This window comes from Geotrypetes seraphini, chromosome 3, assembly GCF_902459505.1.
Source record: "Geotrypetes seraphini chromosome 3, aGeoSer1.1, whole genome shotgun sequence".
Taxonomy (NCBI): Eukaryota; Metazoa; Chordata; class Amphibia; order Gymnophiona; family Dermophiidae; genus Geotrypetes; species Geotrypetes seraphini.
In genome coordinates, this window is record NC_047086.1 from 44,150,715 (window position 1) to 44,167,915 (window position 17,201).

A 17,201-nucleotide genomic window follows, 5' to 3' on the forward strand; every position below is an offset into this window, starting at 1 on the left:
TGCACTTTCAGCTGACATTGAGGGCAAACCTAGATAATTTCTCTTTTTTGACTTTTAGTTTTCTGTGGACTAGAAAATTAAAATTGTATTGACTCGTATTCTAAAGGGTTATGCACTAAGAATATTATTTTTTTGTGTTAAAAAATGCTTTTGATTTTGAATGTTAGAATCTTTATACAAATATAAATAATTTATGGTTATTTCACTATATATAACTTTACATTTTGGTGCTTTATATGACTATTTTGGATAGTTGGAAGCACAGATTTATTTGTTTTTGCTCTAATGATGGAGTGGGCTAGACTGCAAAAACTTGTGACTCCATTTATTACAAATCTTTTGTTTCTCTAGGACAGGTAAGGAGAGTTGAGTCTTACATAGAAAGAGTGTCATTTTTTGTTCTGATTAGGTAGAGAAGAGTGCCCTGAGGTCTTTATTATTTATTGAATGCTTCTATGCTGCTGCTAATGACAGGGGGAGTCAATTCAGAGTGATTTATATGAGCTTTGTAATAGTGTTACAATACATGAGCTTCTATAAAGGTGTTACAATACAGAGTTTGCATTTCCTGGGATGGGAAAGTGGTTTGATAAACCTGGAATTGGTTGTTTTTTTAATGATCTCCATGCCAGGGCTTTTATCAGATTCGTCAAGTACATTATTTGCTTGTGAAAAAAATCAGTTAAATGAACATAAAAACATAAGAATAGCCTTACTGGGTCAGACCAATGGTCCATCTAGCCTAGTAGCCCATCCTCATGGTCACTAGTACCTGACAAAAAACCAAAAAGTAGCAACATGGACAATACTACACGTAAAACCATTTTCTCTGTTGTTGCTCCCTCACTGTGGAACTCCCTATAAATCTGAGTCAAGAACACTGTCGTCTAAATTCAAATCAGGCCTAAAATCTTTTCTGTTTCAAGACACTTTCAATATTTAAAATATGTTTTCAGCCCATGATTAATTCTGTCAGCAGGCCTCTTGCTGCTTCCTTTACCCCTTTTTGTTCCCTTCTTACCCTTTTCATTTGTTCTTCCACCTAATAAAATTTAAATTATGTACCATTTTACCGTTCTTCCTTATGTATCCAGCTTTACCCTTTTGTATGTCCTTTTTATTTGTCTCCCTTTTGATTTTTGATTATATTATTACCTTTGAAGCATTTGTACAAATGTTTCTATTTTCTAATCTAATCTAATCTAATGCTTAGTTTTGTATACCAAGTCCTCAATCTGAGAAAGCTCGACTCGGTTTATAATAGTTAGATAAGATAATAAAAATATGAAACGGTGATTAAATTAAGCAAGTAACAACATAGCAAGAATGGAAGAGAAATTAATTAGCAAAGTGTTTGGTAAACAGAATGGTTTTCAAAGACTTGCAAAAGGGTGAAAGAGAACTAAAACTTTGCAGAAAAAGTGGAAGATCATTCCAAAGTTGGGTGAACTTGAAGGACAGGGATTGACCAAAAGCTTTGATTCTTTTGATACCTTTACTAGATGGACAAGATAGTTTAAATTGTTGATTGCCCCTTGCAAAAGAGAATCTATAAAGATTCCAAGATAGAGGAACTAACGGGGAAAAAATTCCAAAGAGAATTTTGAAAATGACACAGGCACATTTAAACTGGACTCTAAAATACACAGGAAGCCAATGCAAGTTATAAAGTATTGGTGTTACATGATCAAACTTATATTTCCTGAAAATCAATCTGGCAGTAGTGTTCTGGATCAGTTGTAATCTAGAAAGACAGGTTTTTTTGTAATACCGAGATAGAGGGCATTACAATAGTCAAGATGAGATAAAATAATCGACTGAACCAGATTGGAAAAATGTTGTTGATGAAAAAGATGTCTGACTTTCCTCAGCATACGCATAATTCCCGACAGGCTCTGTTTCGCAATCCTGCTGCATCAGGGGAATTTATTTGAAAACGAGCTACTGCTTCAAAAATCTTCCAGAAAAGACCTGTCGGGAATTATAAGATGATATTCCATATTGGTCTGTAATTTGAACATTCCTGAGTAGATCCTTTATAATTTTTGAGAATGGGAAAGATAAGTGAATGCTTCCAGGTTTCTTGTAGTGTTGCTGAGGTGAGACTTGCGTGAATAAGTTTAAGAATGAATGGTCCAAAAATAGCAAAGTGACGTTTAAGAATGAATGGGGGAATAGAGTCGCGTTCCAGAGCTTAACTATTCTCTGAGTGAAAAAATATTTCCTCTTATTGGTTTTAAAAGTATTTTCCTGTAACATCAAGCATTTCTAGTCTCTTTAATTTTTGACAGAGTAAAAATCGGTCCAGTTGTACCTGCTCTACATTACTTAGGATTTTGTAGACTTCAATCATATCTCCCCTCATCCGTCTCTTTTCCAAGCTGAATAGTCTTTCCTCATACGAGAGGAATTCCATCCGCTTTATCATCTTGGTTGCTCTTTGAACCTTTTCTAATTCTGCTATAGCTTTCTTGAGATAAGGCAACCAGAATTGAATGCAATACTACAGGTGAGTTCGCGTCATGGAGTGATGCAGATGTCTTCAAACATTCTTAGTCTTGATAAGCATCCCTTTTTAAATAATTCCTAGCATCTTATTTGCTTTTTTTTTTTTTTTTTTGCCACTACACCTTGGGGGGAAGGTTTCATCGTATTGTCTACAATGACACCCAGATCCTTTTCTTGGGCACCAACTCCTAAGGTGGAATCTAGCATCTGATAACTATGATTTGGGTTATTCTTCCCAATGTGCATTACTTTGTATTTGTCCACATTAAATTTCACCTGCACTTGGATGTCCAGTTTTCCAATTTCTTAAGGTCTGCCTGCAATTTTTTTACAATCCACATGCATTTTAACAAATTTGAACAGTTTAGTGTCATCTACAAATTGAATAGCCTTACTGGTCAGACCAGTGGTCCATCTATCCCAGTAGCCCATCCTCATGCTGGCTAATCCAGGTCACTAGGTCCTTTCAACTTTTTTTTAACCATTTTCTTCATTTTATTCTAGTTGTCCTTTCGAAAATTAAATTAATTTATTTATTCAATTTTCTATAACGTTCTCCCAGGGGGGAGTTCAGAATTGTTTCCAAGAATTTTATTCAGGTACTCAAGCATTTTTCTCTGTCTTTCCTGGTGGACTCACAATCTATCTGATGTACCTGGGGCAATGGGGGGATTAAGTAACTTGTCCAGGGTCACAAGGAGCAGCAAGGTTTTGAACCCACAACCTCAGGATGCTGAGGCTGTAGCTTTAACCAGTGCACCACACTGCGCTTGTTTAGTATATTTTGTTTGTGACGTCACTCCAGGTATCAACCAAATTTGATCACGTTATGATCACTGTTTCCCAGCGGACCCAACTCAGTTACCTCCTGTACTATGCCTTGAATTCCATTAAGGACCAAATCTAAACTAGTTCCCCCTCTTGTTGGTTCTTGTTGGTTCCAAGTTGCTCTAAGAAGAAATCTAATCTAATCTAAACCTTAGGTTTGTATACCGCATCATCTCTACATTCGTAAAGCTCAACACGGTTAACAAGAGTTAGGGTAAAAAGGAACTCCGAAAGGAACTCCAGTGGAGGGAAGAGGCAAAATGAAGAGAAAATTTAGAGGACTAGAATAACCAGAGAGGGAGGAGGAGTTACATTTTTGAGAATAACCAGGTTTATCCCAGGACAAGCAGGCAGCATATTCTTTACGCATGGGTGACGTCACCGACGGAGCCCACGGTACGGACCTTTTTACTAGAAAGTTCTAGTTGGCCGCACCGCGCGTGCGCGAGTGCCTTCCCGCCCGACGGAGGAGAGCGTGGTCCCCAGTTTCTTCGTTTCCGCGGAGCGAAGAAGACGTGCGTTTTTCAACTCCGATTGAAATCCTCTTTTTGCCTTCCCGCTCGCGTTCTTTTTTCGTTTTATTTACCTTCGGGTTCATTTTTCTTTCATTTCCAAAAAAAAAAAAAAAAAAATTTTCTTTTTGTTTCGTTTTTTGTCCTTGCCCCGGCGGGGCCTGTTGTCACGATCCAGGCCTCGGGGTTTGATTTTGCGGAGGCCGTGTTTCCATTCATGCCCCCGCAGCCCGGTTTTAAGAAGTGCCAGCGGTGTGCACGCCCGATCTCCCTCACTGACCCACACAATTGGTGTTTACAGTGTTTGGGACCGGAGCATCGGGCGGACTCATGCACCCGCTGTGCCACTCTTAAAAAACGCACTTTGAAGAATCGCCAAATTCAGCAAAGTCTGCTGTTCGGCACCGGCCCGACTATGGACTCGACTTCTTCAACTGCGGCACCATCGAAGTCGGCACCGACCACCTCGACACCGCCTGACATTACATCGGCGCCACCGGCGCCAGGTAAGCCGGCTAAGAAGCCTTCCACCCTTGAGCGCCCTCCCACCTCGGTGGCGACACCGGCTCTTTCGGCTCCACGCCGAACTAAAAAGCGCTCCGCTCCGATATCGGTGAGTGCCTCGTCATCGGCCTCCTCATCGCCGGAGCGTAGAGCGGCACCCATGGAACCAAAGCAGAAAAAAGTGGTTCCGGTGCCACCCCTGGATGACCGCATTGCGGCCATCCTCCAGGATAAGTTGCAGGAACAACTCCAACAGCAACTTAAACAGCTCTTGCCCTCTATCCTGGCACCACTGCTTTCGGTACCAGACCGGCCCGAGCCCCACACCGTCCAACCGGTATCCACGCCATCGGTACCTATGGACCCCTCCATGCCCATTCTCTCGGCACCGCATATCCATGACCATGCCGAGGCCGTCGCTCTGACGACATCCGATCCTCCTCGGGACCGAGCGGAACACCGGTCTTCCCGCGAACCTGACCGGCACCGTTCTTCCCGGGACCGAGACAGACACAGGTCTTCATCCCCCGGTACCGTCTCGGTACGCTCAGGCAAGTCTCGGTCTAAAGCTCATCATACCGAGCCTTCCACTCCAGTCTCTCGGCACGCACACACCGATGTCAGAGACCCGGACCTCTGGGAAGAATCTCCCCTCGGTACCGAGGAGGATGCATCGTCGTCGGACGAAGAGCCCTCGGCCCCCGATACCACATCTAAACCTGAGCAATCTTCTTTTTCAAAATTCCTCAGGCAGTTATCGGGGGCCTTATCTTTGCCTCTGGAATCTGACTCCAAGAAATCACAAGCTTTCCTGGAGGCATTAGATTTCGATCAACCTCCTAAGGAGTTCCTGAAGTTACCCGTGCATGACATCCTACGGGAAACTTTTTATAAAAATTGGGAAAATCCATTAACTGTCCCTGGGGCACCCCGTAAACTGGATAGCCTTTACAGGGTTATTCCAATCCCGGGATTTGATAAACCCCAGCTGCCCCATGAATCTCTCCTGGTTGAGTCCACTTTAAAAAAGACTCAAGGCTCCAGTGTATATGCCTCTACCCCTCCTGGCAGGGAGGGCAAAACTATGGACAAGTTTGGCAAGCGGCTCTACCAGAATGCCATGCTTGCCAACAGGGCAAATAATTACTCTTTCCACTTTTCATTCTACCTGAAACATCTGGTAATGCAACTCTCCGCCATGCAAAAGTACATGCCGGAGCACAAGGTTCCACTATTCCAGCAGCACATCTCCAGCCTGCTTCAATTTAGAAAATTTATGGTGCGCTCCATCTATGACTCCTTTGAGCTCACCTCTCGTGCATCTGCCATCGCTGTGGCCATGCGCCGCCTGGCCTGGCTCAGGGTCTCTGATCTGGATGTCAACCATCAGGACCGACTAGCCAACGCCCCATGTATGGGAGACGAATTGTTCGGAGAGTCTCTGGATACCACCACACAAAAACTCTCCGCCCATGAGACCAGATGGGATACTCTCATTAAACCAAAGAAGAAGGCCCCTCCTGCTCGGCCTTACAAACCACAGTCTTCATACCAGCGCAGGTTCTCCGCTAGGCCGCTTAACCCACCTTCACAGCAACCTAGGCGGGCTCGCCAACAACACAACCAGGCTCGTGCACAACCTGCCAAGCCTCTTCCTCCTGCCAAACCTTCTCAGCCCTTTTGACTCCTCTCTCCAGGGCTTAGCCAGTCTTCCACCCTCATTGCCTCTCCCTCAACCAATCGGAGGCAGGCTCCGCATTTTTCTCAGCCGTTGGGAGGTCATCACATCAGACCAGTGGGTCCTCAACATCATCCGCCACGGCTACTCTCTCAACTTCCAGACTCTTCCACCAGACAATCCTCCCGTAGAGTCTGCTTCTCTTTCAACTCAAACCCCCCTCCTCCTGAGGGAGGTCCAATCCCTCCTTCTCCTCAATGCCATCGAAGACGTACCTCTGGAACAAAGGGGCCGGGGATTCTACTCCCGTTACTTTCTGGTTCCAAAAAAGACAGGAGACCTACGTCCCATTCTCGATCTCAGGGACCTCAACAAATGTCTTGTCAAGGAGAAGTTCAGAATGCTCTCCCTTGCCACGCTTTACCCTCATCTCTCTCAGAACGACTGGCTATGTTCCCTGGACCTCAAAGAGGCCTACACTCACATACCAATCAATCCAGCTTCACGTCGCTACCTAAGATTCCAGGTGCACCATCGCCATTATCAGTACAAAGTGCTACCTTTTGGCCTCGCTTCATCACCCAGGGTGTTCACCAAATGCCTCATTGTGGCGGCGGCCTTCCTCAGGTCTCACAACCTCCAGGTGTTTCCCTACTTGGACGATTGGTTGGTGAAAGCACCTACGTCTCCACTTGTGCTACAAGCCACTCATCATACCATCTCTCTCCTCCACCTCCTGGGGTTCGAGATCAACTACCCCAAGTCGCATCTGCTTCCCACGCAGCGCCTTCAGTTCATTGGAGCAGTTCTCGACACCACACTAATGAGGGCATTTCTCCCCTCCGACCGTCAGCGGAACCTGCTCCGCCTGTGTCGTCAGGTGCTCCTTCATCACTCCATTTCTGCCAGACAGATGATGGTCCTCCTGGGCCACATGGCCTCGACGGTGCATGTGCTTCCCCTGGCACGACTCCACCTCAGGACACCTCAATGGACTCTGGCCAACCAATGGTCGCAGACCTCGAATCTTCTTTCTCATCCCATCTCTGTGACATCGTCTCTTCAGCAATCTCTACAATGGTGGTTGAACTCCTCAAATCTTTCCAGGGGCCTTCTTTTTCATCTGCCCCCGCATTCCATGACCATCACCACGGATGCCTCCCCTTATGCATGGGGAGCTCACCTGGGAGACCTACGCACCCAAGGTCTTTGGACCCCGCAGGAGCGTCTTCATCACATCAATTTCCTGGAACTCCGAGCCATGTTCTATGCTCTCAAGGCCTTCCAGCACCTTCTTTGCCCTCAGGTTCTGCTCCTGTGCACGGACAACCAAGTTGCCATGTACTACATCAACAAACAGGGCGGCACCGGATCTCGCCTCCTTTGTCAGGAGGCTCTTCGCATTTGGACCTGGGCCACGGCCCGCAGTCTCTTCCTCAAGGCTGTCTACATCCAGGGCGAACAGAACTCCCTGGCCGACAATCTCAGCCGCATCCTTCAACCTCACGAGTGGACTTTGGATCCTCCCACGCTCCACTCCATCTTTGCTCGCTGGGGCACTCCGCAGGTGGACCTATTCGCAGCTCCTCACAACCATCAGCTGCCCCAGTTCTGCTCCAGACTCTTCTCTCCTCATCGTCTGGCCCCGGATGCATTCCTTCTCGACTGGACGGATCGGTTCCTCTATGCCTTTCCTCCTCTACCTCTGATGTTGTGGACTTTATCCAAACTCCGCAGGGACGGAGCCACCATGATCCTCATAGCTCCCCGGTGGCCTCGTCAACACTGGTTCTCCCTCCTGCTTCAGCTCAGCTCCAGGGATCCCATTCCTCTACCTGTGTTTCCTACTCTTCTTACACAGCAACATCAGTCTCTACTACATCCCAATCTGTCTTCGCTCCACCTGACAGCTTGGTTTCTCTCGGGCTGACCTCTTCAGGAAATCTGTCTCAGCCTGTCCGTCTCATTTTGGACGCCTCCAGGAAACCGGCCACCCTCCAATGTTACCATCAGAAGTGGACCAGGTTCTCCTCTTGGTGCCTCCGTCATCATCACAATCCCACCTCTTTAGCGGTGGAAACTGTTCTGGACTACTTGCTCTCCCTGTCCAACGCAGGCCTCAAGTCTACCTCTATCAGAGTCCATCTCAGTGCCATCACGGCATTTCATGAACCTGTCTTAGGAAAACCTCTCACGGCTCACCCCCTGGTTTCCCGATTCATGAGGGGCCTCTTCAACATCAAACCACCTCTGAAGCCTCCTCCGGTCGTCTGGGACCTGAATGTGGTTTTATCTGCCCTCATGAAACCTCCCTTTGAGCCGCTTGCCACAACTTCGCTCAAATTTCTGACATGGAAGGTTCTTTTCCTCATTGCCATCACCTCTGCCAGGAGGGTTAGTGAGCTTCATGCACTGGTTGCCGATCCACCGTTCACTATTTTTCACCATGACAAGGTGGTTCTGCGCACCCATCCAAAGTTCCTTCCAAAGGTGGTCTCAGCTTTTCACCTCAACCAGTCCATTGTGTTGCCTGTTTTCTTCCCGAAACCTCATTCACATCCCGGAGAACAGGCATTGCACAGCCTTGACTGCAAGCGTGCCCTGGCTTACTATCTTGATCGTACAAGGGCTCACCGCTTGTCCCCTCAGCTCTTCCTGACCTTCGACCCGAATCGTTTGGGTCAACAGGTCTCTAAACGGACGCTATCCAACTGGCTTGCAGCTTGCATCGCGTTCTGTTACGCTCGGGCCGGTCTGTCACTAGACGGTGCTGTCACGGCCCACAGGGTAAGAGCTATGGCCGCTTCTGTTGCTTTCCTCCGTTCCACACCCATTGAGGAAATCTGCAAGGCGGCCACCTGGTCCTCAGTTCACACATTCACTACTCACTACTGTCTGGATGCTTTCTCCAGACGGGATGGGCACTTCGGCCAATCTGTACTTCAGAATTTATTTTCCTAATGGCCAACCATCCCTCCTCCCTCTTTGTTAGCTTGGAGGTCACCCATGCGTAAAGAATATGCTGCCTGCTTGTCCTGGGATAAAGCACAGTTACTTACCGTAACAGGTGTTATCCAGGGACAGCAGGCAGATATTCTTACGTCCCACCCTCCTCCCCGGGTTGGCTTCTTAGCTGGCTTATACTAACTGGGGACCACGCTCTCCTCCGTCGGGCGGGAAGGCACTCGCGCACGCGCGGTGCGGCCAACTAGAACTTTCTAGTAAAAAGGTCCGTACCGTGGGCTCCGTCGGTGACGTCACCCATGCGTAAAGAATATCTGCCTGCTGTCCCTGGATAACACGTGTTACGGTAAGTAACTGTGCTTTTCAGATGTTTACGGAAGAGTTGGAGGGAGCTCAGATTCCTAAGAGGGGAGGTAAGGTTGTTCCAGAGCTGAGTGATTCTGAAAAGGAGGGAAGAACCTAGTTTTTCTACAAGTGAAACGCCTTTCAGAGAGGGAAAGGAAAGTTTCAGTTTTTGGGTGGATCTGGTGGAATTGGGTTTAGAGGAGTTCCAAGAAAGAGGAATGAAGGGAGGGAGGATACCATGTAGTCATTTATGACATCTAGAAATTTTACCTCTCTAGTACTTCCTGATGTAACAATGTTGGGGGGGGTAATTGAAATCATGAATAATTAACCACACATATTCTATATATTCACAGGTACCCCTCTCCCAAGCTTATCCAACAGGGAGAGAAAGCCAAAGCTCAAACAAAAATAAGAAAATGGAGAAAAAAACTTCAGTGTTCATGAGTTTAAAAATCTCCACTTTGTCACATACGAAATAGCCCAAAACAAACTGTAATGTTGTACTTATAAGTATCCCAGGATATCAGCCTTCAAGGAGAGAAATCAGTTCCACTCTGATATTCACACACAGTTCTATTCAACAGGTGGAGGGGCATAATCGAAAGGGACATCTAAGTCCGTTTACGTCCATCTCGCAAGTCGTCCAAAGTTAAAAAGAGCCTAAGACACATTTTCGAAAGAGATGTCCAACTTTTTTTTACTTTCGAAAATTGTCTAATTATACGTCCTGCCGATCTGATCGTCCAAGCCACTAAATCGTCCATCTTTATACCACATTTCCGTCCAAGTCCAAAACGCCTAGAACAAGCCCTGTTGGACATGGGAGGGGTCTGCAAAGTGATGGATTGAACACCCAGACATGCCACCTAAATAGTGGGGTACCTTACAGGGCACTGCTGTGAACTTCACAAAAAGGGTGCCATGGCTTCTCCTCCCTACAGCTCCCTTATAGGTCATGGTAAGCCCCCCAACCACCTTCAGAATCCCCTAGACCCTCTTATCTACCACCCCAATAGCCCTTATGGCTGCAGGAGCCACTTATATGCCAGTAAAAAAGGGTTTTGGGGGTGTATAGGGCAGTGCACATGTTTAAGTATCAATGCAGTGATTACAGGGGCTTATGGGCATGGGTCCTCCTCTCTATGGGTCCCTAACCCACCCCCAAGATGACTTAAGCTGCCTCCGGGCTGGACAACTAGGCTTTCCTATGCCAGGCGGCCAGGTGATGGTCTGGAAGCTGAAATTTAAAGTTGTGAATAAAATTTTTATGGGGGCGGGGGAGGGGTTTGGTGATCACTGGGGTAGTGTGTGGGGGCATGTATTATGTGTTTGCAGTGCTTATCTGGTGATTTTAGGTGGGTTTTTGTGACTTAGACCATGTTTTACATGATCTAAGTCACAACGTCCAAGTTCCGTCGATCCTGGGCTGAATAACTTTCGGTTATACATGCTGTAAGACTAAGTCTAAGCCAGCCCACGTCCCGCCCAACTCCCACCCTCGACACGCCTCCTGAAATGCCCCGTTGAGCGGCACTATGAAGGCCTAGGTCATTTAGAAATATGTCCAAAACTCGTTTTTATTTTCGGCGCTTGGACGTTTTTGAGAAATGTTCGTCCAAGTGAGGACTTACGCCGGTTTTGGACTTTTTTTCTTTCGATTATGAGCCCCATAATGTTCAGTTTCCAAGTTTTATTAAAATTTGTTGAAACGCCTATCATAAATTCTAAGCTTTTTTCAATATTAAAATCAAGGGGGAGAGACTTACAAAGGCATATCAACATGACAAATTATGGACTGGACATGAAAACAATGGGTAAGTAGTGATGAAATACAATAATTACAGGAAAAGGATACATAGAAGGGAAGAATAGGAGGAGAGGGGAGTGGAAGGTCCTCTTTGTTAAAGAAAAGATCTTTTTTATTTTTTGAAAGAAGCTGAAAATAGAGAGCATATAAAGGAAAAGAAAGAAAGAAAAATGTATGTGTAGAGAGGAAGAGACTACTCAAAAGCGTCTTTGAAAAGGAAACACTTTAGACCGCCTTTGAATTTATGTAAGTTCTTTTCGGCCGTCAGAGTATTTGGTAGGGAATTCCAGATTGTGGGGGCTGTAACCGAAAAGGAGGTGGTTGACGACTGCCGATAATTTTTAAGGAGGGGATATGGAGAAGATGTTGGAAAGTTGATCTTGAGGCTTTAGGGGGATCATAGGGGATGAGGGCTCTATTAATGAAAGCAGGTTCGTTGGATTATAGGGTTTTGAATGTGAGGATAGCTATTTTGTAGGTGGTTATTTGGGAAATTTGAAGCCAATGGGCCTTTTTAAGTAAAGGGGTAACATAGAAACATAGAAAGATGACGGCAGAAAAGGGCTACAGCCCATCAAGTGTGCCCACTCTTCTGACCCACCCCATCAAGTCTGAGTGCTAATGACCCAGATCCTTAGCTCGACCCCCATAGGGATCCCACGTGGATGTCCCATTTATTCTTAAAGTCTAGTACGCTGGTGGCCTTGACCACCTGCACTGGAAGTTTGTTCCAGTGATCTACAACCCTTTCTGTGAAGAAATACTTCCTGGTGTCACCATTAACATAGAAACATAGAAACATAGAAAGATGACGGCAGAAAAGGACTACAGCCCATCAAGTCTGCCCACTCTTCTGACCCACCCCATCAAGTCTGAGTGCTAATGACCCAGATCCTTAGCTCGACCCCCATAGGGATCCCACGTGGATGTCCCATTTATTCTTAAAGTCTAGCACGCTGGTGGCCTTGACCACCTGCACTGGAAGTTTGTTCCAGTGATCTACAACCCTTTCTGTGAAGAAATACTTCCTGGTGTCACCATTAAATTTCCCTCCTCTGAGTTTGAGCGGGTGCCCCCTTGTGACCGAGGGTCCCCTGGGGAAGAATATATCGCTTTCCGCCTCGACACGACCTGTGATGTACTTAAATGTCTCAATCATGTCTCCCCTTTCTCTACGCTCCTCAAGAGTGTATAGCTGTAGTTTGCCCAGTCTTTCTTCGTATGAGAGACTCTTGAGTCCGGAGACCATTCTAGTGGCCATTCGCTGGACAGATTCAGCTTGAAGCACATCTTTTTGGTAGTGTGGTCTCCAAAATTGCACACAGTATTCCAGGTGAGGTCTCACCATGGTTCTGTAAAGCGGCATTATGACTTCAGGTTTGCGGCTGATGAAGCCTCTATTGATACATCCCAACATTTGCCTTGCCTTGGATGAGGCCTGCTCCACTTGTTTGGCAGCCTTCATATCTGCACTGACGATTACTCCCAAGTCCCGTTCTTCTGAAGTCCTAGCTAGTGTTTCCCCATTTAAGGTGTAAGCTTTGCATGGATTTCCGCAGCCGAGATGCATGACCTTACATTTCTTAGCGTTGAAGCCCAGCTGCCATGTCGAGGACCAGTTTTCCAACGTGATCAGATCCTGCGTCATATTATCCTTGAGATTGCTTTCACTCACTATATTACACAGTTTGGCGTCATCGGCGAACAGTGTTACTTTACCCTGAAGCCCTCGGGTCAAGTCCCTTATGAATATGTTGAAAAGGGATGGTCCCAGGACCGAGCCCTGCGGCACTCCGCTAGTCACTTCCGATGTCTCAGAGAGGGTGCCGTTGACCACCACCCTCTGAAGTCTTCCACTCAGCCAATCGTGGACCCATGCAGTTAGTTTCTCACCTAACCCCATCGACTTCATCTTGTGCAATAGTCTGCGGTGTGGGACACTGTCAAAAGCTTTACTGAAATCCAAGTACACTATGTCCAGAGACTCTCCCGAGTCTAACTTTCCCGTCACCCAATCAAAGAAGCTGATTAGATTGGATTGGCATGACCTACCCCTAGTGAATCCATGGTTGTATTTCTTTGAATTAGTTATGACTTTTATGGCAGTGTTTTGGATTAGTTGAACGCATCTGATCTTTTTTTGACATAAACCCTTTGTATAATGAGTTGCAGTACCGTAGTCTATTTTTGAAATGGGAGAATGGATAAGAATAGTTAAAGAAACAAAAGCCCTACTCTTCAAAAAATACATAAAACCAATATAACACAACCAGACATGTCCCAAACTCCTCCTACAATACTATCTACTTCTTAGCAAATTAGAAAATGTTCAAACTATTCCTTAAGAACTTATTACTTTAACAATATGTACTTCTTAATATCATAACAATTCTTATGTAATCTGCCTTGAACTGCAAGGTAAAGGCGGAATAGAAATCACTAATGTAATGTAATGTAATTGTTGGTCCAGGATAGTTGCCAGAGATCTTATCATTCTTAACTTTAGAAACAGTTTTTAACTACTGCAGAAATATGAGGGTAATATGTTAACTTATTATCTATAAGTACATCTAGAATTTTTGTTGTACTTATCAGTTCGATTGAAGTGTTATTGATGGCCAAAGGTGCTATAAGTTGAATATTCTCCTTCCAGGTAAAAAGAATACAATTAGTTTTAGAAATACTGAGAGAGAGTATGTTTTCATTTAACCATAGCCTAATTTTATGTAGTTTTAAGTTGATACTGCTAATATCAGAAATGTTAGATGGATCAATGGGGTGAATAAGTTGAATGTCATCAGCGTATGCGTAAACGGTAAAGCCAATAGATTGAGAGAGAGTCAGTAAAGGGGCCAGATAAATGTTGAATAGTAAGGGGGAAAGAATAGAATAGTAAAGGGGCCAGATAAATGTTGAATAGTAAGGGGGAAAGAATAGAATCTTGGGGAATACAGAAGACATGGAGTTATTGAAGGATACTGTAGAAGTGTGGTCTGTAAAGTAAGATGTAAACCATGCAAGGGTTTGGTTAGAAATATCAACAGAAGCTAACCTTTTAAGTAGTAATTTGTGATCTATTGTGTTAAAGGCCGCTGAGAGATCCAATGAGACAAGAATAACTGATCTTGCTGTTCAAGGAAGAATTGAATAGAGGTTGTTAATCCTAAAAAAGAGTGTTCTGTTGAGTGATTTTTACAGAACCCAGTTTGGTTAGGATGAAGAATTTGTGTTTTTTTCTACAGTCTGAAAATCTGATTAAATACGATCTTTTCAGTTAGTTTTTCCAGGAAATGTTATAACTGATCCCAATCTTATTGTAAGCTGCAATGATTACTTGTAAAAAAAATTTGGGGCCGTAAGAAATGGTATGGTATGTTTTTTTTTTCACACCTTAAAAGAAATCAAGCAGATTGGTGAGGCAAGACCTCTCTTGGCTGAACCCATGCTGACTCTGTCCCATTAAACCATTTTTGTGTACGTTTTCTGTAGTTTTATTTTTTATAATGGTTTCCAACCATAGGCATTGGAATGGGGGAGGGGGAGGCACAGGGGCCATGGCCTCCCCAAAAATTGCCAATTGGAAGTATGGATCTCCTAACTCCCCCCACCTATCATCTCCCTACTGCTGAAATTTAAAATCTTTTGGCAGCCTATGGCACAACAAAGCCAGGCTTCCGCCGTCGGCCTGACCCAGAAGTGTTCTTTCTGCAGCATCCTGCCTACGCAGGAAGAGGAAGTGCTGCAGAAAGAAAACTTTCAGGGCAGGCCGACGGTAGGAGGCTGGTTTCGTTGTGCCGTTGGCTGTCCGAAGATTTTAAATTTCAGTGGCGGGGAAGGTGGTAGATAGGGGAGTCGGGAACTGGGGGCAGGTTGTACCGTAGGATCTAGCTGAGAGGGGAGGGCTGGGGTTGGGAATGAGGGAAGAACATGCTGCATGGGCTGTGGCTGGAGAGTGGTTGAGAAAGCAAGAAGGACAGATGCTGCATGGGCTGGGAGAGGATCGGGAAGGACAGAGGCTGCACAGGCTCAGGGTTAGAAAGGGAGGGAAGAAAAAAAGAAACATTTTTGGACATAGGTGGGTAGAGTGGGAGGGAAAGAGAGACAGTATACAGCAGAGATAGTAAAAGCAGAAAGAGGGAGAACTGTTGGACGTGATAGTGGTATAGAGGAGGGAGGGAGAAATTTTACATTGGGAGGGAGGAGAGATGACTCAAAGAAGGGAGAGAGGTCAGATTCTGGATAAGGTTGATAGAAGGAGGGAAGAGAGAGATGTCAGATCACTAGAATAGGAAGGACAAATGCCAGACCATGGAATGGAAGAGAAGGAGGGGAGAGAGAGATGCCAGACTGCAGAAAGGAGAGAAGTAGAGAGATGTTATACCTCCAGAAGAGGGAGGGAGGAGAGAGAGATGCCCGATCATGGGAGAGGAGAGAAATTCCAGGATATGGGAAGGAGAGGAAAAAGTTGCCAGACCATATGAGGGGGGGAATGGGGAAGACAGATGTCTGACTGTTGGAGAGGGATAAGATGGTGCACAGCAATAAGTGCGGTAGGGAAGAGATAAGAAGAAATGCTTCTTATGGATAGATGGGAATAGGGGAGAAGAAAGAGGAAGGAGATGGTACACATGGATAGATGTGAAGGGAAGACATGGAAAAGTCGATAAATTTTGAGAAGAAAGCAGAGAAAAATAGAAGAAAGTGGAATGTATGGCAGAAAGTGAAGGATAAGTTGGCCCTGGATACACAGTTAAGAGCACAGACAGAAGGAAGTGCAGCCAGAGACTGGGAAAAGATGATTTGAAAAAAAACAAAATCACCAGACAACAAAGGTAGAGGAAATGATTTTATTTTCAATTTAGTGATTGAATTGTGTCAGATTTGAGACTTTACATCTGCTGTCTATATTTTGCACTGTTTAGGAAGAAATGCATTTATTTCTATTTCTCTGGGGTTGTACTGCTTGCAATCTTGAATCTTAGAGTTTCATTTGTATATATTAGTACTTTTAGTTTGTGGTCCCATATTTGCATAGGGGTTATCTGTGTTCTTGGTAGGAATGAATATTGAGAAACATACAGTATGCTTTGTGTAGTTTAATTTTGTGGTTAACCATTATGTGCTGTTAATAAGATTATATTGTGTGTGTATATGAAAAATGAATGGAAAAAATGGTATTACAATTAGTAATGGGGGATGGGGTCTGGGGCGGAGCTTTTGAGACTCCCCCAAACAAAAAAGCATTCTGCTGCCTATGGTTTCAACTATATTTCCCAGCACTGAAGTTAGGCTCACTGGTCTATAATTTCCTGGATCACCCCTGGAACCTTTTTTGAAAATTGACATATCATTAGCCACTCTCCAATCTTCAGGTACTATAGACAATTTTCGCATTAGGTTACAGATCACTAACAGCAAATCAGCAATTACATGTTTTGAGTTTTTTCAGTACCCTGGGATATATACCATTTGGAATCATATTTCATCTCAAACTGCAGAGCAAGGAGACAAGCATTTATAAAGGAATTAAATATCAAAAGTTCATCTTGAGAACACTTCCACAGAGAAAAAAAATGTCATAAATAAGAACAAAAACATAAAAATAGCCTTACTGGGTCAGACATATGGTCCATCAAGCCCAGTAGCCCGTTCTCACGGTGGCCAATCCAGGTCCCTAGTACCTTGTCAAAACCCAAGGAGTAACAACATTCCATGCTACCGATCCAGGGCAAGCAGTGGCGTCGCCCATGCCTTTCTCAATAAGACTATGGACTTTTGCTCTAGGAAATTGTCCAAACCTTTCTTAAAACCAGCTACGCTATCCACTCTTAAACAGTCTCTGGCAATGCGTTCCAGAGCTTAACTATTCTCTGAGTGAAAATATATTTCCTCCTATTGATTTTATCTTCAATTCTTTATTTATTGATTTTTATAATTTTTGACAATCTCAGTCAAAACACAAGAAAAAATACCATGTAAAACAAAATATCTCTTTAAATCATAGTCATAGTATAAAGGTAAAGTTTACATTACATAATATAGTTAGTCCACA

The 17,201-nt window shown here is 44.7% G+C and overlaps 1 protein-coding gene across 7 annotated transcripts in view; it reads left to right on the forward strand.

The window, feature by feature from the left end:
• Nucleotides 1–17,201, forward strand: part of PHIP (pleckstrin homology domain interacting protein) — a 603,903-nt gene that overhangs the window by 202,847 nt on the left and 383,855 nt on the right. The window lies entirely within an intron of this gene.